This window comes from Gorilla gorilla, chromosome 7 (assembly GCF_029281585.2).
Source record: "Gorilla gorilla gorilla isolate KB3781 chromosome 7, NHGRI_mGorGor1-v2.1_pri, whole genome shotgun sequence".
Classification (NCBI taxonomy): Eukaryota; Metazoa; Chordata; class Mammalia; order Primates; family Hominidae; genus Gorilla; species Gorilla gorilla.
Genome location: NC_073231.2, coordinates 72,185,975 through 72,210,701, shown reverse-complemented (window position 1 = coordinate 72,210,701; position 24,727 = coordinate 72,185,975). Strand labels below are relative to the sequence as shown.

Sequence of the window (24,727 nt, the reverse complement as noted above, 5' to 3'; positions counted from 1 at the left end):
ACACCTCCATACTCCTGCCTGGATGGTGTCAGAGGAGGCCAAATAGGATTCCTTAACTTTCACTCTTGCCAGCTGGTAATGAGCCCCTGCCACCCCATGTCAGTGGGACCATGTGGAGAGCCTGGACTTTCACTCTCACCCAGCAGTAATGAGGCTCCTCCCTCTACCAGCTGGGGTGGTATCAGAAGAAGACTGGAGGAGCATCAGGACTTTCACTGTGGCCCAAAGAGAATGAGGCCACCCCTACCCCACCGTGGTGCCAGTGGAGATCATAGGTAAAGTTGAAACTCCCACATCTGCCTGGCAGTGATTAAGAACAACCCCCCTGCCCTGCTCTCAGGTGCCAACAGAGGTGCTGTGAAGAACAGGAACTTCTACTTTCACCTGGTAGTAATGAGGCTGCATCCTGCCCTCTTCCCCTGTGGGAGTGCTGACCAAAAAAAAAAAAAAAAAAAAAAAAAAAAAAAAAATTCAGCTAAATCAGAACACCCAGGCTCAAAACGCGAATATCCCCACTGAGACAGGAAATATCACTTGAACCTGAAAATTGCCCACCATTCAAAAACCCAGGAAGATCCTAAACTGAAGGATAAAAGACAATTAATAGATGCCAACACCTAAAGACAGAGATATCAGATTTATCTGAAAAGAGTTTAAAGTAGCCATGACAAAAATGCTTCAATAAACAATTTGAACACACTTGAAAAAAGTGAAAAAAAAAAAAAACCTCAGCAAATATATGGAGAAGAACCAAATGGAAATGTCAGAACTTAAAAATAAAAAAACTGAAGTGGAGGGGCTCAATAGCAGAAGGAAGTGAGCAGTGAAAAGAATCAGTGAATTGGAAGAAAAGATAAGAGAAATTAACCAATCTGAAGAACAGAAAGAAAATAGAGTGAAAAAAATGGACCCAGCCTGGCGTGGTGGCCCACGCCTATAATCCCAGCACTTTGGGAGGCCAAGGCAGGTGGATCACGAGGTCAGGAGGTTGAGACCATCCTGGCTAACACGGTGAAACCTCGTCTCTACTAAAAATACAAACAATTAGCCAGGTGTGGTGGCACAAGCCTGTAGTCCCAGCTACTTGGGAGGCTGAGGCAAGAGAATCACTTGAACCTGGGAGGCGGAGGGTGCAGTGAGCTGAGATCATGCCACTGTGCTCCAGCCTGGGTGAGAGTGAGACTCTGTATCAAAAAAAAAAAAAAAAAAATGGACCCATGGGAATATAACAAAAGATCTAACATTCATGCTATCAGAGTCCAAAAGGAGAGGAGAAAGAGGGTGAGGCTGAAAAATGCACTTGAAGGAACAATTGCCAAAATCTCCTCAAATTTGGCAACATAAATAAATCTACTGATTCAAGAAGCTGAGATGACTTCAAATAGCAAACACCTGAGACACATCGTAATTAAACTTCTGAAAACTAAAGACAAAGAAGAAATATTAAAAAGTAGTCAGAGGAAAACAACACCTTACCCATAGAAGAGAAGCAACTTTAGTGACAAAGAATTTCTCATCAGAAATCACGTAAACCATAAGGAAGTGGCAGAATATTTTTCAAGTTTTTAAAGGAAAGAACTGCCAACCCAGTGAAAATTTTCTTCAGGAATGAGGGGAAAACCAAAACATTTTCAAATGAAGGGAAACCAAGAGAATTTGACACCACCAAACCTACCTAAAGAATGGCTAAAATAAGTTCTCCAAACGGAATGGAAGTGATAAGAGAAGGAAACTCAGAACATCAGGAGAAAAGAAAGAACATCGTAAGCCAAAATATAGATACATAGAATAGGTTTTCTTTATTGCTTTGAATTTTCCAAATTATGTTTGAAATCTAAAGAGGAAATATTTATGATAATTATTTTATAAGCGGGGAAAGGTAAAGAGACACAAAGGGAGGTAAGACTTCTGTAATTTACCTGAACAGGTAAAATGATGGCACCAATAAGGGTGTGATAAATTTTGTGTATATAGTGTAGTACCTAGAGAAACCACTTAATTTATTTATGTGTTTATTTTTTTGCGACAGAGTCTCGCTCTGTCACCCAGGCTGGAGTGCAGTGGCACGATCTCGGCTCACTGCAAGCTCCGCCTCCCGGGCTCATGCCATCCTCCTGCCTCAGCCTCCCGAGTAGCTGGGACTACAGGCACCCGCCACCACGCCCAGCTAATTTTTTGTATTTTTAGTAGAGACGGGTTTCACCGTGTTAGGAAGGATAGTCTCAATCTTCTGACCTTGTGATCCGCCTGCCTCAGCCTCCCAAAGTGCTGGGATTACAGGTGTTAGCCACCATGTCTGGCCGAGAAACCACTTTAAAAGTTTTACCAAAAGAAATAAATACCATGGATAAATAAAAATGGAATTATAAAAAGTGTTTAAATAAAAGTCAGAGGCAGGAAAAAGGAAACAGTAAGAAAAAGGAGAAAAAAGCTGAAAACAAAAAAATTAAATGGCAGACCTAAACCCTAACATATCAATAATTAAATTAAATATAAATGGTCTAAATATTTGAAATAAAAAACAGAAATTGGAAGAGTGGATTAAAAAATATGGCCCACTATATGCTGTCTACAAGATACGCATTTCAAACATTACTGTATAGGCAGATTGAAAGTAAAATAATAAAAAAAAGTCATGCAGATACTAATTATGGAAGACAGAAGTGGCTATATTAATATCAGATCAAGTATGTCTCAGAGCAAAGACAGAGAAGGAAATTATACAAAGATAAAATGGGCCAATCTACCAAGAAGGCAAATATACCAAAAATAGAGTTGAAAAATATGTGAAGCAAACAGATAAAGCTGAAAGGAAAAATAAATAAATCTTCAATTATAGTTGAAGGCTTCAATACCTATCTCTCAACATTCGATAGACCTAATAGAGGGAAAATCAATAAAGAAACAAAATAACTCAACCATACCACCAACCAACAAGATCTAATTGACATATGTAGAGCACTCCACCCAACAACAGCAGAATCCATATTCTTTGCAAGTGCCAAAAGATTATACAGCAACATAAACCATATCCTGGGCTGTAAAAGAAACCTCAACAGTTACAGGAACTGAGGTGATACTGAGTGTTCCCCTGCCATGACTGGATACAACTAGAAATTAAAAACAAAAATACAACAGTAATATCTCCAAACACTTGGAAATTAAACAGCATGTTCTAAATAGGTCAAAGAAGAAGTCAAAAGTGAAGTGAAAAAGTACATTGATTTCAACAAAAATGAAAATACAACATATCAAAATTTTTAGGGCTCAGTTAAGGCAGTGCTGGAATGGAAATGTATAGCACTACATGCATACATTAGAAAAGAAGAAAATGTTAAATTGGTAACTTAAGATCTCATTCTGGCTGGGGCGGTGGCTCACACCTGTAATCCCAGCACTTTGGGAGGCTGAGGCGGGCGGATCACGAGGTCAGGAAATCGAGACCATCCTAGCTAACACGGAGAAACTCTGTTTCTACTAAAAATACAAAAAATTAGCCGGGCGTGGTGGTGGGCGCCTGTAGTCCCAGCTACTCAGGAGGCTGAGGCAGGAGAATGGCGTGAACCCGGGAGGCAGAGCTTGCAGTGAGCCGAGATAGTGCCACTGCACTCTAGCCGGGGCAACAGAGCGAGACTCCGTCTCAAAAAAAAAAAAAAAAAGAAAGATCTCATTCCAAGAACCTACAAAAAGAAGAAGAGAAAGGAAAGCGAAAACCAACAGAAGAAAGAAATACTAAAGATAAAAGCAGAAATCACTTGAAATTGAAAACAGCAAAATAACAGAGAAAAATCAATGAAACAAAGAGCTGGTTCTTTGAAAAGATCAATGCAACTGACAAACCAAGCACCACTGATGAAGAAAAAGGAAAGAAGACACAAGTTACCAACATCACAAATGTCATCGTCACAGATTAGCAGGGACATCATTTAGACTCTACAGACATCAAAAGGATAGTAAAGGAATACCATAAACAACTCTTCATACATAGATTTTGCAACTTAGATAAAATGGACCCATTCCTCAAAAAACAACAAACTGCCCAGACTCGTCCAATATGAAATAAATAATTTGAATTATCCTATCACTATTAAGCAAACTGAATTCATAATTGGATTCATGAAAAAAATCTCAGGCCTGGTGATTTCACTGGTTCAGTTGACCAAATGTTTAAAGAAGCATTAATATAAATTCTGTAGAATCTCTTCCAGAAAATAGAAGACGAGGGAACACTTCTCAATTCATTTCATGAAATTAATATTACCTTTATACTAAAACCAGAAAAAGAGAGCAAAAAAAGAAAAAAACTACAAACCATTGTCCCTCATGCATACAGAGGGATAAAGGAATATAAAATTCTTTAACAAAATCATTAGCAAATGAGACGTAGCAATGTATCAGAAAAATTGCACACTGTCACCAAGAGGGTTTTATTTCAGGGATTTAAGACTGGTTCAGTATTCAAAATCAATGTAATCTTCCTCAACAACAGAACAAATTTACAATAGCATACTTATGATCATGAAAAACATTTGGCAGAATTCAACAGCCATTCGTAATAAAAACTCTCAGAAAAATAGGAATAAAGGGAAATTCTCTCAAGTTGATCAAGAATGAGCCTGTGCAAAAGGCCCGCAGCTAACATTATATCTGAAGATGAAAGAAAGACTGAATGCTTTACATCAGAGGTAAAGACAAGGATGTTAGCTCTTAAATCTCTTACTCAGCATAGTGCTGGAAGTTCTACCCTGTGTAAGAGTCAAGAAGAAGAAGTAAAAGACACACAGGTTGAAATGGAAGTGAAATTGTCTTATTTGCTGGTTGTCTGTGTGTAAATGCTCAAGAACCTACAGTAAAACTCTTAGAATTAATAAGTTACTTCAGTAAGGTCATAGGCAATATGATATGCTTAAAAATCAGTAGTATTTCTACATACTAGCAGTGCACATGTGGACAATAAAATTTTTTAAAATATCACCCACAATCAATCAGTCAAAAATAAAAATTCAAGACTTGAATGATAAAAAGTACATATATTGATGAAAGAAACCGAAGAAGATCTTAATAGAGAGACTGAGTTCGTGGATTGGACAATTCAACATAATAAGAATTCAGTTCTCCTAAAAATGATACACAAGTTTAATGCAATTCCTATAAAAATCCCAGCAGGATGTTTTCTAGATAGCAACAGGATTAGTCTAAGATTTATATGGAAAGGCAAAGAAACTGGAATAGGTAAAACCATTCTGAAAAAGAATAACGTAGGAGAAATCAGTTCACCTGCTTTCAAAACGCACCACACAGCTAAGTAATCAAGACTGTGGGATATTGGTAGAAAGATGGGCATTTTTATTAAGGCAAAAGAGTAGAGAACCCCAACATAGACCCACACAAATATGCCCAACTGATCTTTAACAAAGTAACAAAAACAATCCAAAGGAGGAAAGATAGCCTTTCCAACAAATACCGCTGGATTAATTGAGTATCTATAGGCCAAAAGATAATGTACTCTGGACTATCTTACACTTGTACAAAAATTAACTCAAAATATATCACAGACTTAGATGTAAACTCTAAAACTTTTAGGAAAAAAATTGGAGAAAACCTTTGTGATCTAGAGCTAAGCAAAGAGTTCTTAGATTTGACACCAAAGAAAGCATGACCCATAAATAGAAAAATTGGTAAACTGGACTTAAAAAGTTTTTTTCTTTGTGAAAGACCCTGTTAAAAGGGTGAAAAGACAAGTTACAGGCTGAAAGAAGATATCTGCAAGCCGTGTATCGAACTGAGGGCCAATATCTGAAATTCATAACACCTATAAGCCTGAATAATGGAAGAATGAACAATTAAAACATAGACAAAAGAGAGGAAAAGACAATTTACTGAAGAGGATATGTATATACATGTGTGTCAAAAGACCACATGGAAAGACGTTCATCATTAGCTATTAGGGAAATGGTAGTTAAAACCACAGTTAGATACTGTTACACATCGATCAGAATAGCTAAAGTAAAACATAGTGACAACACCAAATCCTGGCAAAAATTCAGAACACTTACACATTGCCTGACAGAATGTAAAATTGTACAGCATGGTGGATTCTTAAGAAGCTCAACATGCAGGTGGCTTGCAACTCATAATGTGCACTTCTGGACACAGATTCTAAGGAAATGAAGGCCTATATGCATACATGTATGGGAATGTTCATAGTGCTCTATTTGTAATAGTCACAAACTTGAAACAGTGCAGATGTCTTTCAAGACTGAATGACTTAACAAACTGGGGCAAGTCCACACCATGGGACACAAGTCATAATTAAAAGGAACTAACTGTTCACACACACAACCATCTGGATGAATCTCCCAGGAATAATGATGCTGAGTGAAGAAAGGCAATCCCAAAAGTGAGATCTGTTTGACATCTTGAAGTGACGAAATTATAGAAACAGAAATTAGATTAGTGGTTGGCTGGGATTAGGGAGATAGTGGGTGTGACAGGTAAATAGATGTGTGGCTACATAATGTCAAAACGTGGTGTCCTAATATCAGAAATGTCTGTGTCTCGACTGTACCATGTCTGTATCATGCTGTGCTATTGTACTATAGTTCTGCAAGGTGTCACATTGGGATAATCTGCATAAAGGGAACAGGTATCTCTCTGCTGTGCTTCTTACAGTTGCATGTGAATCTACAAATTTCACAATAAAAATTTAGTCAAAAATGAATAGTATATAAACCTTTATAAACAGATTAGGAAATTGGGCAGAAATTTGGACACTGTCAATTTCTCCTCTGAAGCTGAAAGTAGATTTTATTGAAAACATATTAATAAAAGAAGCCAAGCGTTAGATTCACGAAGAGGTTCTTGGTCAATTTCAGACAAATCCAACTTTTTTTGGCAATCACAGGACGCTTCCTTCCCTTTCCTCACATAAGGGTTCTGCCATGGTCCCTTTACCTCTCTGTAGCAGGGTGAGGGATATGAAGATTCTATAACCAAATATTTCATTTCCCCCTCACTTGTTGACCACACTTCTGGCAAATCAAGAAAGGTATAAAAAGAAATTGACTTTGTGGAGTTTGCAAGTTAATTGGGGAAGTGTTAGTAAAAGTAAGTGTGGAGGCTGGGCGCAGTGGCTCACACCTGTAATCCCAGCACTTTGGGAGGCCGAGGTGGGCGGATCACAAGGTCAGGAGTTCAAGACCAGCCTGGCCAACATGGTAAAACCCCACCTCTACTAAAAATATGAAAATTAGCCAAGCATGGTGGCAGGCGCCTGTAATCCCAGCTACTTGGGAGGCTGAAGCAGGAGAATCACTTCAACCCAGGAGGCAGAGGTTGCAGTGAGCCAAGATTGCATCACTGCCCTCCAGCCTGGGCGACAGAGCAAGACTCCATCTTGGGGAAAGAAAAAAAAAAGTAAGTGTGGAAAGTTTGGGATCATCTCTTAAAGAACAAATATGAAAGTGACAGATACGGTGAAGCCTGGAGCATATAACAGCCTGCTTACTCTGAGTGGGTGTGTGTTCTCAGATCAAGAATAGTTGTTCATTGTTGTTCATTGCTGCTGGAGAGAGAGGGGTTTTCTTGTAACAATAACAACAACAACATCAGCCATCACTTACTGAAATAAGTCCTACTGTGTCCCGCAACAACAGTAGCACATTTATCAAGAGATCATTCCTAAGTGCTTTACACTTATTAACTCCTTAATCTTCACAACCACCCCATGAAGTAAGCACTATTATTTTTTTTCATTTTACAGATAAGAAAACTGATTCAGAGGGAGGAGCCAAGATGGCCGAATAGGAACAGCTCCGGTCTACAGCTCCCAGCGTGAGCGACGCAGAAGACGGGTGATTTCTGCATTTCCATCTGAGGTACCGGGTTCATCTCACTAGGGAGTGCCAGACAGTGGGCGCAGGTCAGTGGGTGCGCGCACCGTGCGCGAGCCGAAGCAGGGCGAGGCATTGCCTCACCTGGGAAGCGCAAGGGGTCAGGGAGTTCCCTTTCCCAGTCAAAGAAAGGGGTAACGGACGCACCTGGAAAATCGGGTTACTCCTACCCGAATATTGCGCTTTTCAGACCGGCTTAAAAAACGGCGCACCACGAGACTATATCCCACACCTGGCTCGGAGGGTCCTACGCCCACGGAATCTCACTGATTGCTAGCGCAGCAGTCTGAGATCAAACTGCAAGGCGGCAGCGAGGCTGGGGGAGGGGCGCCCGCCATTGCCCAGGCTTGCTTAGGTAAACAAAGCAGCCAGGAAGCTCGAACTGGGTGGAGCCCACCACAGCTCAAGGAGGCTTGCCTGCCTCTGTAGGCTCCACCTCTGGGGGCAGGGCACAGACAAACAAAAAGACAGCAGTAACCTCTGCAGACTTAAATGTCCCTGTCTGACAGCTTTGAAGAGAGCAGTGGTTCTCCCAGCACGCAGCTGGAGATCTGAGAACGGGCAGACTGCCTCCTCAAGTGGGTGCCTGACCCCTGACCCCCGAGCAGCCTAACTGGGAGGCACCCCCCAGCAGGGGCACACTGACACCTCACACGGCAGGGTATTCCAACAGACCTGCAGCTGAGGGTCCTGTCTGTTAGAAGGAAAACTAACAAACAGAAAGGACATCCACACCGAAAACCCATCTGTACATCACCATCATCAAAGACCAAAAGTAGATAAAACCACAAAGATGGGGAAAAAACAGAACAGAAAAACTGGAAACTCTAAAACGCAGAGCACCTCTCCTCCTCCAAAGGAACGCAGTTCCTCACCAGCAATGGAACAAAGCTGGATGGAGAATGATTTTGACGAGCTGAGAGAAGAAGGCTTCAGACGATCAAATTACTCTGAGCTACGGGAGGACATTCAAACCAAAGGCAAAGAAGTTGAAAACTTTGAAAAAAATTTAGAAGAATGTATAACTAGAATAACCAATACAGAGAAGTGCTTAAAGGAGCTGATGGAGCTGAAAACCAAGGCTCGAGAACTACGTGAAGAATGCAGAAGCCTCAGGAGCCGATGCGATCAACTGGAAGAAAGGGTATCAGCAATGGAAGATGAAATGAATGAAATGAAGCGAGAAGGGAAGTCTAGAGAAAAAAGAATAAAAAGAAATGAGCAAAGCCTCCAAGAAATATGGGACTATGTGAAAAGACCAAATCTACGTCTGATTGGTGTACCTGAAAGTGATGCGGAGAATGGAACCAAGTTGGAAAACACTCTGCAGGATATTATCCAGGAGAACTTCCCCAATCTAGCAAGGCAGGCCAACATTCAGATTCAGGAAATACAGAGAACACCACAAAGATACTCCTCGAGAAGAGCAACTCCAAGACACATAATTGTCAGATTCACCAAAGTTGAAATGAAGGAAAAAATGTTAAGGGCAGCCAGAGAGAAAGGTCGGGTTACCCTCAAAGGGAAGCCCATCAGACTAACAGCGGATTTCTCGGCAGAAACCCTACAAGCCAGAAGAGAGTGGGGACCAATATTCAACATTCTTAAAGAAAAGAATTTTCAACCCAGAATTTCATATCCAGCCAAACTAAGCTTCATAAGTGAAGGAGGAATAAAATACTTTACAGACAAGCAAATGCTGAGAGATTTTGTCACCACCAGGCCTGCCCTAAAAGAGCTCCTGAAGGAAGCGCTAAACATGGAAAGGAACAACCGGTACCAGCCGCTGCAAAATCATGCCAAAATGTAAAGACCATTGAGACTAGGAAGAAACTGCATCAACTAATGAGCAAAATCACCAGCTAACATCATAATGACAGGATCAAATTCACACATAACAATATTAACTTTAAATGTAAATGGACTAAATTCTCCAATTAAAAGACACAGACTGGCAAGTTGGATAAAGAGTCAAGACCCATCAGTGTGCTGTATTCAGGAAACCCATCTCACGTGCAGAGACACACATAGGCTCAAAATAAAAGGATGGAGGAAGATCTACCAAGCAAATGGAAAACAAAAAAAGGCAGGGGTTGCAATCCTAGTCTCTGATAAAACAGACTTTAAACCAACAAAGATCAAAAGAGACAAAGAAGGCCATTACATAATGGTAAAGGGATCAATTCAACAAGAGGAGCTAACTATCCTAAATATATATGCACCCAATACAGGAGCACCCAGATTCATAAAGCAAGTCCTGAGTGACCTACAAAGAGACTTAGACTCCCACACATTAATAATGGGAGACTTTAACACCCCACTGTCAACATTAGACAGATCAACGAGACAGAAAGTCAACAAGGATACCCAGGAATTGAACTCAGCTCTGCACCAAGCGGACCTAATAGACATCTACAGAACTCTCCACCCCAAATCAACAGAATATACATTTTTTTCAGCACCACACCACACCTATTCCAAAATTGACCACATAGTTGGAAGTAAAGCTCTCCTCAGCAAATGTAAAAGAACAGAAATTATAACAAACTATCTCTCAGACCACAGTGCAATCAAACTAGAACTCAGGATTAAAAATCTCACTCAAAGCCACTCAACTACATGGAAACTGAACAACCTGCTCCTGAATGACTACTGGGTACATAACGAAATGAAGGCAGAAATAAACATGTTCTTTGAAGCCAACGAGAACAAAGACACAACATACCAGAATCTCTGGGATGCATTCAAAGCAGTGTGTAGAGGGAAATTTATAGCACTAAATGCCCACAAGAGAAAGCAGGAAAGATCCAAAATTGACACCCTAACATCACAATTAAAAGAACTAGAAAAGCAAGAGCAAACACATTCAAAAGCTAGCAGAAGGCAAGAAATAACTAAAATCAGAGCAGAACTGAAGGAAATAGAGACACAAAAAACCCTTCAAAAAATCAATGAATCCAGGAGCTGGTTTTTTGAAAGGATCAACAAAATTGATAGACCGCTAGCAAGACTAATAAAGAAAAAAAGAGAGAAGAATCAAATAGACACAATAAAAAATGATAAAGGGGATATCACCACCGATCCCACAGAAATACAAACTACCATCAGAGAATACTACAAACACCTCTACGCAAATAAACTAGAAAATCTAGAAGAAATGGATACATTCCTTGACACATACACTCTCCCAAGACTAAACCAGGAAGAAGTTGAATCTCTGAATAGACCAATAACAGGAGCTGAAATTGTGGCAATAATCAATAGTTTACCAACCAAAAAGAGTCCAGGACCAGATGGATTCACAGCCGAATTCTACCAGAGGTATAAGGAGGAACTGGTACCATTCCTTCTGAAACTATTCCAATCAATAGAAAAAGAGGGAATCCTCCCTAACTCATTTTATGAGGCCAGCATCATTCTGATACCAAAGCCGGGCAGAGACACAACCAAAAAAGAGAATTTTAGACCAATATCCTTGATGAACATTGATGCAAAAATCCTCAATAAAATACTGGCAAAACGAATCCAGCAGCACATCAAAAAGCTTATCCACCACGATCAAGTGGGCTTCATCCCTGGGATGCAAGGCTGGTTCAATATATGCAAATCAATAAATGTAATCCAGCATATAAACAGAGCCAAAGACAAAAACCACATGATTATCTCAATAGATGCAGAAAAAGCCTTTGACAAAATTCAACAACCCTTCATGCTAAAAACTCTCAATAAATTAGGTATTGATGGGACGTATTTCAAAATAATAAGAGCTATCTATGACAAACCCACAGCCAATATCATACTGAATGGGCAAAAACTGGAAGCATTCCCTTTGAAAACTGGCACAAGACAGGGATGCCCTCTCTCACCGCTCCTATTCAACATAGTGTTGGAAGTTCTGGCCAGGGCAATCAGGCAGGAGAAGGAAATAAAGGGTATTCAATTAGGAAAAGAGGAAGTCAAATTGTCCCTGTTTGCAGACGACATGATTGTTTATCTAGAAAACCCCATTGTCTCAGCCCAAAATCTCCTTAAGCTGATAAGCAACTTCAGCAAAGTCTCAGGATACAAAATCAATGTACAAAAATCACAAGCATTCTTATACACCAACAACAGACAAACAGAGAGCCAAATCATGAGTGAACTCCCATTCACAATTGCTTCAAAGAGAATAAAATACCTAGGAATCCAACTTACAAGGGATGTGAAGGACCTCTTCAAGGAGAACTACAAACCACTGCTCAAGGAAATAAAAGAGGATACAAACAATTGGAAGAACATTCCATGCTCATGGGTAGGAAGAATCAATATCGTGAAAATGGCCATACTGCCCAAGGTCATTTACAGATTCAATGCCATCCCCATCAAGCTACCAATGACTTTCTTCACAGAATTGGAAAAAACTACTTTAAAGTTCATATGGAACCAAAAAAGAGCCCGCATCGCCAAGTCAATCCTAAGCCAAAAGAACAAAGCTGGAGGCATCACACTACCTGACTTCAAACTATACTACAAGGCTACAGTAACCAAAACAGCATGGTACTGGTACCAAAACAGAGATATAGATCAATGGAACAGAACAGAGTCCTCAGAAATAACGCCGCATACCTACAACTATCTGATCTTTGACAAACCTGAGAAAAACATGCAATGGGGAAAGGATTCCCTATTTAATAAATGGTGCTGGGAAAACTGGCTAGCCATATGTAGAAAGCTGAAACTGGATCCCTTCCTTACACCTTATACAAAAATCAATTCAAGATGGATTAAAGATTTAAACGTTAGACCTAAAACCATAAAAACCCTAGAAGAAAACCTAGGCATTACCATTCAGGACATAGGCGTGGGCAAGGACTTCATGTCCAAAACACCAAAAGCAATGGCAACAAAAGACAAAATTGACAAATGGGATCTAATTAAACTAAAGAGCTTCTGCACAGCAAAAGAAACTACCATCAGAGTGAACAGGCAACCTACAACATGGGAGAAAATTTTCGCAACCTACTCATCTGACAAAGGGCTAATATCCAGAATCTACAATGAACTCAAACAAATTTACAAGAAAAAAACAAACAACCCCATCAAAATGTGGGTGAAGGACATGAACAGACACTTCACAAAAGAAGACATTTATGCAGCCAAAAAACACATGAAAAAATGCTCATCATCACTGGCCATCAGAGAAATGCAAATCAAAACCACTATGAGATATCATCTCACACCAGTTAGAATGGCAATCATTAAAAAGTCAGGAAACAACAGGTGCTGGAGAGGATGTGGAGAAATAGGAACACTTTTACACTGTTGGTGGGACTGTAAACTAGTTCAACCATTGTGGAAGTCGGTGTGGCGATTCCTCAGGGACCTAGAACTAGAAATACCATTTGACCCAGCCATCCCATTACTGGGTATATACCCAAAGGACTATAAATCATGCTGCTATAAAGACACATGCACACATATGTTTATTGCGGCATTATTCACAATAGCAAAGACTTGGAACCAACCCAAATGTCCAACAATGATAGACTGGATTAAGAAAATGTGGCACATATACACCATGGAATACTATGCAGCCATAAAAAATGATGAGTTCATGTCCTTTGTAGGGACATGGATGAAACTGGAAACCATCATTCTCAGTAAACTATCACAAGAACAAAAAACCAAATACCGCATATTCTCACTCATAGGTGGGAATTGAACAATGAGATCACATGGACACAGGAAGGGGAATATCACACTCTGGGGACTGTTGTGGGGTGGGGGGAGGGGGGAGGGATAGCATTGGGAGATATACCTAATGCTAGATGACGAGTTGGTGGGTGCAGCACACCAGAATGGCACATGTATACATATGTAACTAACCTGCACAATGTGAACATGTACCCTAAAACTTAAAGTATAATAAAAAAAAAAAATTAAAAAAAAAAAAAAAAAAAAAGAAAACTGATTCATAGAGAGATTTAGTTATTTGCTGAGAGTAACTAAGGTAGTAATTGGTCAAGGTGAGTTGAACCCAGGCAGTATTTTGGAGATTCTAGAAAAGTCTTCCATTCCTCTTGGATGTCTGTAGAACGTGTGACACAATGTGAGTTTGGATTTGTCATTGAGGTGGGCTTTACATTGGCATTCGGTGTGTGGCTCCCACAGGCAGCTCTGTGCGGATCCAGGGTTAGCATCAGCTCTTTCTCCTGCAAGCACAGGGTTGCGTCTCAGCAGCTGTCCTGCAAGCGCACCTATTCAAATACACAGCCATACACAGAGCTCTTTGTCTGGAGAAAAGGATATAAAAGTCAAAGTACTTTTCCTGCCAGCTATTTGGTTGATCAGGATGGAATATATTGTATTGTAGGACACAATTCAGATTTGTGAGTTATTTCCTCTCACCCTCCCCCGGCTGCTGAACACACACTTTTTCTTCTGACTTTTAGGAAGTGTTTCCTGTGCAACCACATCTCACTTTTTGCATCATCTCCCACAAGACCACCTGGCTCCTTCCCACATCGTCCTCCATCCAGAGTGCAATTCCTAAGTCCCCTAGGGTGGCATTCTTTTCACATACATGATTCCAACCACAAATTTTTGCAGAGGTGTTCAGTGCAAATGGGACAGCTCCATTTCGGTGGATGGGGGCAAGTTGGGGTGGAGGAGTTTCCTGAATGCTTTGCCCTTTTTGGAAACTCAGTGAGATTCTTTTAATCGTCTGCATGACCCTGTGTGTCAAAGGCACAGGTAGCATGTGCTATCATATCTATTGGTGCCTGCGTCCAATATGTATGTATAAAACTAAAATCTGTACTTTCCCCATTGTTCTGTTTATGATGATGGGATCAGGAGTTGAGCCCTGGTGGCATTTAATGCACTATTGGGGAAATGTTAGTTGCAAGTGCATTGCATTCTTTGCTTGCTGTCTAGCCTGAATTTCATATTTTTATACAAAATCTTTTTTATTTATTTACTTTTTTTGGTTTTTATTTTTATTTATTTTTTGTGTGTGTGACGGAGTTTCACTCTTGTTGCCCAGGCTGGAGTGCAATGGCCTGATCTAGGCTCACTACAACCTCTGCCTCCCAGGCTCAAGTGATTCTCCTGCCTCAGCCTCCCAAGTAGCTGGGATTATAGGCGCCAGCCACCACGCCTGGCTAATTTCGTGTTTTTAGTAGACACGGGGTTTCACCATGTTGGCCAAGCTGGTCTCAAACTCCTGATCTTGGGTGATCCGCCCTCCTTGGCCTCCTTACATGCTGGGATTACAGGCGTGAACCACCATGCCTGGCAAAGAAATCTTTAGGTTATCGACACACTTTATGTATCATGAATCTATAATATGTATTTATACATACTCTGTGTCTTTTCTTCTCTGTTTGGATAAGGTATGTTTATGCTAACCTGTATTAGCAATGGGACTGGTGATCCCACAGCTTGCAGAAGCTACTGGAGCATGGGCAATAGGACCAGTGCTGGCCGCGGCTTCTCCTTGCACCAAGTCCTCTGAGTGGCAGTGCCGGCTGACTGTCCTTCATTTCTTCTTGCTGGTCTGGAGGGAGTTCTCGGGCTGCGGAGCAAACGCTGCTGCCACACGACCTTTCCTGATGCGCCTGTGAATTCCTTCCTTCTGCCGCTTCATTTTGGATACTCTCACGCTGATTTTTGCTCAGTGATGAATCGAATGGCCTGTCAGTGTTTTCCAGTAGAGATGAGCTATTTTCCACCCTGAGACATGGCTTCTGTAAGCTAAATTTGCTTTAGTTTCAAAATCAAAAGCGAATGGGCCCACCTTTATGGTGGGAAGGTAGTGGGCGCGGGAAGTCAAGGAGCTCCCTGGGAAGGCCTGGTGGCAGCTCCCATGTCACTCCTCAGACAGTTTCTCAAAGGCTTATTTATCCTAGGCTGTCATGGATGTGTCAGCAGGGATGGTTTGGACACAGCTCTAATGCTGAGAACATATAAATAAAAAAAAGGTCTTGGCCAGAGTTAGTTTCTGAAATTCCTCTCTCAATTATTGAGAATAGTTTTACTTTAACAAGCATTCTTTTCCCTCACAGTTCTGCTTCTCATTTGGCCCATCCTCTTGTGAAGTCATAATTTTGTGCTTATGATACGGTAGATAGTGACCAAGATGGAAACGATTATAATATCATGGGTGCGCAACCTGCATGTTTATAGCAGCACAATTCACAATTGCAAAAATATGGACCCAACATATATGCCCATCAACCAATAAGTGGATAAAGAAAATGTGGTACATATATACCACGGAATAGTACTCAGCCATAAAACAGACAAAATAATGGCCTTTGCAGCAACCTGGATGGATTTGAAGACCATTATTTGAAATGAAGTCACTCAGGAATGGAAAACCAAATATCGTATGTTCTCACTTATAAGTTGGAGCTAAGCTATAAGGATGCAAAGGCATAAGGATGATACAATGGGCCAGGTGCGGTGGCTCATGCCTATAATCCTAGCACTTTGGGTGGCCGAGGCTGGTGGATCACAAGGTCAGGAGTTCAAGACCAGCCTGTCCAACATGGTGAAACCTGTCTCTACAAAAATACAAAAAGTATCTGGGTGTGGTGGCGGGCGCCTGTAATCCCAGCTACTTGGGAGGCTGAGGTGGGACAATTGCTTGAATCTGGGAGGCAGAGGTTGCAGTGAGCTGAGATTGAGCCATTGTCCTCCAGCCTAGGTGACAGAGCGAGACTCTGTCTCAAAAAAAGAAAAAAAAGAAAAAAAAGGAATGATAGAATGGACTTTGAGGACTCAGGGGAAAGTATGGGAGGTGGGTGAGGAATAAAACAAAGACTACACATTGGTACAGTGTACACTTCTCAGGGTGATGGGTGCACCAAAATCTCAGAAACTACCACTAAAGAACTTATCCATGTAACCAAAATTCAACTGTACCCCCCAAACTATTGAAATTTTAAAACAAATCACAGATGCCCAGCACTAAGGATGGACAGACGTGCAGGACAGAAGTAGAGACCTGCTCCATCCTCAGCCACAGCCACTTGTCCTCTTCCCCACCCTGTCTTTTGTCTGAATCAGCTCAGGCAAACCAGTCTGCCTGCACTCCATCGTATTCTTACAATTTGCCAGTTGTGGCCTCAAAAGTTTGTACAACAATCTCTGGACCAGCTGTTAGCTGTTGTCTCCCAGGGCTCTGGGATTCCTCTGGGAATAAAATGAGGCCAGGCTTTCTGGGACACCTTTCAAGTGGGGAACTCTACAGCAGATGCACTCATGGGCGGCAGCTGGAGGAAGTCTGGCAGAGATGATGGTACACGCTGCTGAGAACAGGAACGGAGCCTAACCATGTACTTGGAAGGCTCGGAAAGAAAAGAGGATTTGGAAGGAAAGAGGAGGGAGATTCTATATTTAAGATTAACCTTGGAGGGAAGCTCACACAGGAAGAAAACTATGGCCACCAAAATTCCAAGTTACTAAGCTTTTCAGGAGATGTCTTAGCCAACAAATTTAACCTTTGAACAATGCTCTTTAAAAGAAAACAAAAGAGGAGATGTTCACAATGTAATAACAGGAACAATGAGATTTTTGCTTGCGTGTACTGTTCTTGAACTTGATCTCATCCCACATTATTGTTCCCACCACAGTGGGTGACTGAAAACCAAACCAGGCTGCTGCTCTCCTGGCCCCGAGGGTTCACTGGCGCTGGTGTTGCCCAACTTCTTAACCCTCCTCTGTCGAAACCCACAGTGGCTGGATGTCTCTTCTGTCATTTCAGAGGAGGGAGGACTTAAACCTCACGGGCATTTTCACTGAAACACAGAAAGCTCTGCTTTTCCACAGAGGCTGGGCTTTCTGAGCACATGCCCCATAGCTGTCTCAGATATCTGGAGCCTTCTCAGTTTTTCACAGAATCATCTAAGTTCCATAGCATATGAGCAGGGTTGGGAACCAGCCTTGGAAAACCTTTACTTCTTAGGTAAACGGAAATTAGCACGACTCGATGTGAATAGTCAGGGCTGAGCTAATGCAAACTGACTGACCTTCTAGGCCAGTGTGGCTCAGTGTTTGCAGGAAAGTTCTGCCTGAAACCATCTGATGAGGGCATATGGGAAAGGCAACACTGATTTTGCCCTCACATGGACTTGCATTAGAGAAAATAACAGCCCTGGCCTGAGAAGATAATTTTGAGGCATGAGAAAACTGAAACATTGTTTGGCAGATGTGTTTTCTGCATTTTCCTGTTCGTGTATTTTAGTTTAAGTAAAAGTTAGGGGTTAGGAATCTATCCTGTTGCCTGCGGGCTTACTTTAATCAAGCGAACACACACTGTCTCTGTCTTGATGGAGCCTGTGTTACATGTAATTGAGGGGTAACCAACATAAAGAACTCTCGGGTTGAAGAATGAGGACTTTGAGCTTAGGACCACTGCAGTGTTGTAAACTATAATCCTTATTTCTGTGCAAAAAATCACTCAGAAACTCTATAGAGAAGGCTGATGTTGTAATAACTATTGGTGATAGGCATTCATTCACCAGTAGATCACAGCCAGCATAGCTAACAGGACCCAGATTTGCCATTTGAGAAGTGTTTGCTGGGAGGAGTTCCCCCAGGCAAGTGCTTGGTTCTGGAGTTGTCAGGCTCCATTTGCTGAGGGTCCATCGCTGTTGTGATCCATATGCTTAGTGTCTTCCTGAGAATCTGCACAGCCCAGAGTTTTTGAAGATTAACAAATGGATTTGATTTCCACTTTGCAAAAACATTCCCTCAGTTGAAAATCGTTTTTGCTTCCCCATTAAGTGCTATGTGGGAGAGATCATCAAGTCTCCTTCTGGGAGTTTGCAAAGGAGAATTGTTAACAGTTCAGCCAGAACAGAGTCAAGACCTGCATCCCTGAGGGTGGGCTGAATTTTCCTCTGTGAGGTGGCAGGTTTTGAATAATTCTAAATGCAGGTGGCGTCATTTTCACTGGGTGTTATGTCTGATGGTCATAAAGGATTCAAGGACAACAACTTCAAATAGGGAATCAACGCCATACTGCCAGCCCGTCCTTCCCACAGGCATGCTAACAGGCAAGATGGCTGGCAATTGTGGAAAACAGTCTCAAATGGCAAAAATGCAGTTTTGAGGCTGTTCCAGATAATTGCTGCTGGAGAGTTTAAGCTTTTGGTAGAAACTGATTTCATGGGCAGATGCTACTGTGGAGCCAGAGGTAATTTAGGTCTGAAAATTGGCCCCGTTCTGAAAGTGGTTGTTGTGGATGATTTCAGATAAAGAATCCACTCTGCCAGATTGGACAAAGCCTATTGGAGTATCAGATCTGTTGCAGTCTCTCTTTACTATTGCTGAAGGAACGATTTAGCTAATTAGAACTATGCTTACATGAGATCAGTGTATCGAATCGCACTTTTGTCTTTTGCCCCAAGATGTCTTTTTTTCCCACTCCGTTTGGTGGGCTTCTGGGACTGCAGAGCAAACCAGTGAGAACAAATGTTGTTTCTGTGTGCACAATTGTCCAGGCATCCCCTCCAGTGTGGAGGACCCGTGGTGGAGGGTGTCAGACGAAGTTTCTGGGATGATGCATCAGAAGGGCCTCTTACCATGTTGACTCCTTCTTTGAGTCCAAGATTTTGGACTTAAGCATTAGCGTTTATCTTAACAGTAGTCTGATTCACAGTGGAGATTCTGAGGAATAGTCTAGCCTTGATAAGTCACTGAAAGATGAGACTCCAGGCTCTCTGATGGATGAAGGAGCAATGATAATGTTAGGCTGAGAGGCAGGAAGAAACCAGGGTTTGGGAACCTGCTTTGATAGGAGAATTGCATATGTGGAGAACGCCAAGTCGCCAGGCCTTGTTGGGCATACCTAGGTCACTTTTTACTCTAGCCCTTTGCAGGCTTGGGAAACACAGCCTCTCCTCCTGTGCTCTCACACGGGAGCCCCCAGCCCATCCCACTTGCACATCATGACCAGCTCCAGGGTCAAGCCTCTCCCCTACAGCCACTGCTCCTGTTGGAGTTCAACCTGCATGTCCTCTGGCTTCTCTGCGTCGTGGCCTTTTATCTGTTCTCACCCCCTCTACTACCGGTCACTTTCAGCTACCCCAGCCCAGCAACTAGTTGCACTCATTGAGGACAGCAGAAATGATAGCGATAGCTAGTGCCCAGTGTTTGCTTCCTGCATGGCAGGCACCTTCTAAGCACTTTACACATGTTGATCGATTTATTTATCCTCCAGTGCTAGTATTATCCCCATTTCATAGATGAATACACTGAGGGGTAAAGTCACGTAGATAGCACTTGGTAAGTTGGGTCTCAGGTCCCGATGTCACACACTCTAGTGAACCAAGTTAGTTTTCAGCCATGGGTGGCCATCCCAAATCCTCTAGGAACACCCGAGACAAGCCTACGTGTTTCCCTTTTCTCCCCAGATAGGCAGCACATCGGCCACAGGCAGCCTTGGACAAGAAACTGGAGTGTTGATCATCACATTGCTCCCTCCCACCCTCACCCAGGCCAGGAGCCGTGGCCGAGAAAGCCCTGGCCCGGATGCTAGACCTCAGCTTCGTATCCTCCCCCACTCCCAAGAGAACAGAGATGGTGAATAGATTTATCTTGAGTTCCGCCCTGGAGGACTGGCTGGGCTGTGGAATGTGTGTGGAGGAAGACCTTGAGGTGAAGTCTGCCCTGCGCCCAGTAGGGGAGATATTTGCCAGCCCCGCCTAAGGGCAGTTTCTCTGATGTTTCATTTTCTGTGCTCTGTGAGAATCACTGAACACACGGCCAGCAGTCTTCAGGGCATTTCTTTTCCCTGTTGGAGAGACGCTGTTATTAGGCTATTATTGGTCCACAATGTGCTGACTCAGTGGTTCCAGCGTAACCCTCCCCTCCACGCTGACTAGAGCATTGGCCTGGCGTAGGCAAATGGCTGAGCCCTTCTGGATGAACTCAGGGCATCTCTGAGGACTGTGGACCTGGCCCAGCCCTCCGCAGGGTGTAACCCTGCTCTGGGGTGAACTTTCATTCACTGTGGAGCAGGTAAAGGGCCCATGGTCACGGGCACCATCTAGTTATCTAACGCTGTAGTTCAGTGTTCTAGAGAAGGGGAAATGGGCCAAGTTGATCGGTTCTTACACAGCAGAAGGAGTCACTGCTTGTACTGAGTTTTCAAAACTGTTACTGCCTCATTGATTCTGCAGTTTGATGTCTACCTTCTCAGTTGGAAAATAATGGATTTTCATAACTCATAAATGGCTTTATGAAAACCATTTCTTACCGTGGTAGCAGATGAGATGAACAGCTGACCGAGAAGGCATGACTGGGCAGGTCCAGGGTCAGCACTCCGGCCTCACACACTGCAGACGGGGTTACGCAGCCGTGGTCTCTTGACCACGCTGCTCTTCCATAAAGACTCCACAAACGACTGCAAAAACCAAAGGCTGGCCACCTTCTATGCCGATGTTGTGACTCCAGAATGCTTGCAAAGGGGAATCCAGGCACAATCTTCAGCTGTTGTGCATCCAAAAACGATTATGGAAATGATGCTGGTAAATCTCAATGACTTCCACATTGCCTGGCACAGTTCCAGGACTGCATGGCTCCCCTCTCTCGCCTGTCAGACTGTTCCTTTCGTATCCCGTCTCCGTGGGGCTCTGACAGTACTAAAGTGCAGAGATATGAAATGTGGAATTGGCATTTCCCCCATAATTATCTCTCAATCAGACAGTATTTGAACAAGACTCCTCGGCCTCAGAGAGGGGGCTGCTGGAAGTCTCCATGTAGACCAATCTTTTTGATTTTTTTTTTTGCCCATTGTTGTGCTGAACCTGTGCAATACCATGGCTTATATGTGCCCATTGTCCTTCCAGTTCTTTTCTTCCCTAAAACATGTTTTCAGATTTCTCATCCTTTAAAGTAATTAGCATTTTAAATGTTTCTCACAGTTGGCAAATCTTAGTTTATATTCAAGGTGTGGAAGTTCTCATTCCAAACCATTTAATCTGGAAACAATTCTTCACATCTTCTAGGTAAACATATGCTAGCCTTTTGTTAACTGTTTACTTCACCACACTGTTTATTTTTCTTCAATTGCTCCACAAACATTAGGTTTTATACAGTGTTCAAATTCTGTGATTTCTTTGATTTCTCCTTTCTTTCTTAGAAAACAATCATGGGTGGATAGGTAGAAAGAAACTACCCTTGGCTCCCGTGAGTGGCTTTCTCCTCCAGCACCAGGTTCTAGCTAACCATAAAGTTCCTGGCAATGACCAGGTTCAGCCAGCATACCACAGAACACGCTGTGTGCCAAGGGCCTTCCCTGGCTGCAGTGCCTTCCTTGCTCCATACCTCCTTTTCCTTTTCCTTCACCCTGGGCCATCACTTGGGGCTGTGTGACCTTGGGCAAGGTATTCCCCTTACCGTATTTAAATGGGAATCATAGCGATACCAGCCTCAGACAGTTGTCCTGAGAGTTTTAATGAGTAAATGCACACAGAACATTTATTATTTATTTATCTTTGGCTCTGTTGCCCGGGCTGGAATGTAGTGACACAATCATAGCTCACGGATCCCTTGAGCCCAGGAGTCCAAGGCACCCTGTGTCCGTCTCCTGAGTAGCTGGGACTATAGGTGTGGGCTGCTGTGCCTGGCTAATTTTTTTTTCTGAGACGGAGTCTTGCGTCTCGGTCTGTCGCCCAGGCTGGAGTGCAGTGGCACGATCTCGGCTCACTGCAAGCTCCGCCTCCCGGGTTCATGCCATTCTCCTGCCTCAGCCTCCTGAGTAGCTGGGACTACAGGTGCCCGCCACCACACCCGGCTAGTTTTTTTGTATTTTTTAGTAGAGATGGGGTTTCACTGTGTTAGCCAGGATGGTCTCGATCTCCTGACCTCCTGTTCTACCTGCCTCGGCCTCCCAAAATGCTGGGATTACAGGTGTGAGCCACCGCGCCCAGCCACCTGGCTAATTTTTAAGTTTTAGTAGAGATGGGGTCTTGCCATCTTGCTCAGGCTGGTTTCGCACTCCTAGGCTCAAGTGATTCTCTTGCCTCAGCTTCCCAAAGTGTTAGGATTACAAGCATGAGCCACTGTGCTGGGCCACAGAGAATATTGAGACTAGTCTGGTGTGTGGCATGTGCTGTTCAAGTGTTTGTGACGATGCTCTTTATTACTATGGTCATTCTCTATTTCAATTTCTCCTTGGCACTTATCACCAGCTAACATACTATAGATACTTCCTTACTTAATTGTGTTTATCGTCTGCTCCATTAGAAGGTAAATTCCGGGCAGGGCCCGGTGGCTCACACCTGTAATCCCAGCACTTTCGGAGGCCAAGTTGGGCGGATCACAAGGTCAGGAGATCGAGACCATCCTGGCTAACACAGTGAAACCCCGTCTCTACTAAAAATACAAAATATTAGCTGGGCGTGGTGGCGGGTGCCAGTAGTCCCAGCTACTTGGGAGGCTGAGGCAGGAGAATGGCCTGAACCCGGGAGGCGGAGCTTGCTGTGAGTCAAGATCACTCCAATGCACTCCAGCCTGGGCGACAGAGCGAGACTCAATCTCAAAAAAAAAAAAAAAAAAGGTAAATTCATTCCATTAGGGTGGAGATGTTTGTCTGTTTTGTTCACAACAGCATGTGGAGCCTAGAGCAGGCATCTGGCAGGTGCGCTCCACAAATGTTTGTGGATGCAACTGGTACCACCAGGCTGTACAGAAATCAGTTTAAAAGGCCCAGCAATTTTAAATAGGGTTGTGTTAGGGATGCCATTTTGGGTGCCTCCTGTTTTTGCAGACCCACCTTGGTACCTAGGATGCAGACTTATTGGGCTCCAAACCTCCAGGACAGGGCAAGGCTTGAGGTGGCTATTTGGAGCTAGTTCCCAGTGAAGTGTTTGCCTCACTTGGAGTGTGGGCTGAAGGAATAGGGACACAGAGACCCCAGACCAAAGCCATGCAGGAATGCAGAACTCAGCACTAGGAAGAAGGACTTGGGGGAGCCAGATTTTAGGAGAAATGTGCCATGTGTCTATTCAAATCAGCTACAGGAGGTGAAGGCAACAGCCCTTTCCCTGGAGTTGTTCAAACTTGAGTAAGATTAGAATCCAATAGCTACAATGCAACAGAAGAAAAAAAACCTCATCTATCACTGATAATTCCAATAAAACTCTGCACTCTCTTTGCAGAAAATGCATCTGTGAGCATCAATTTACTGTGTCCTGCCTGGCTTCAGGGCCTCAGAGGCATCCTGAAGAGCATCCAGGGAAGCCTTAGAGCCATGGGCTCCTCTGCTAAGAACTGGTGATGTCACGCAGGCTGGAAGCTGACAATTTAAGTCAATTCACCTCCAAAATGTTGCACCCCTGCTGCGTGTTAAGCTCATTAAAGTTGGGGAGTTGAATGAGCTAATGTTCGTGACTCGCTGTGATGCAAATGTGCCTTCAGAAGGGGAGAGGGTCCTTCCCTGGGGGCTTCCACAGACTTCAAAGAAGGCAATGCTATAAGGTGATGGTCCGCCGGAGGGGATAGAGGGTGGGGACAGGGAGATGGAGGCTTTGTCAGAATCCACGGCACACCTCCCAGGCAATTGGAGCTCAAGCCTGTATTTTGGCGAGAAAGTCAAGCAGAGCTGTAGCCCGGCAAGATGCATTAGTCAGTGCAACAGTAGGGAAGACGTTTCCAAAGAGGGTCGCCTTGCATGTGGAGAGATTTCTTAGTTTGATGAAAAAACCTGGGGAGGGAATAGTGTGACTGGAGGGACTTGGATCAGGGTCCTCTGGCGCAGGTGGCCTGGGCCGTGGGAAGCCCTGGGTGCACCCTGCTCTATGCTGAGCTGGGCTCTGGAAAGCTTCTGCGCTTGCATCTCACCT

At 43.1% G+C, this 24,727-nt stretch overlaps 3 long non-coding RNA genes across 3 annotated transcripts in view; 2 read left to right on the top strand and 1 right to left on the bottom strand.

The window, feature by feature from the left end:
- LOC109027885 (uncharacterized) overlaps positions 1–24,727 on the top strand; it is a 153,192-nt gene that overhangs the window by 54,200 nt on the left and 74,265 nt on the right. The window lies entirely within an intron of this gene.
- On the bottom strand, positions 18,349–21,364 carry LOC134759097 (uncharacterized). Its single transcript, XR_010134989.1, has 2 exons — positions 21,139–21,364; positions 18,349–20,673 (listed from the first exon to the last, which is right to left on the bottom strand). It is a non-coding gene; the product is annotated as an uncharacterized lncRNA (long non-coding RNA).
- Positions 20,774–24,266, top strand: LOC109027886 (uncharacterized). Its single transcript, XR_002006970.2, has 2 exons — positions 20,774–20,900; positions 24,044–24,266. It is a non-coding gene; the product is annotated as an uncharacterized lncRNA (long non-coding RNA).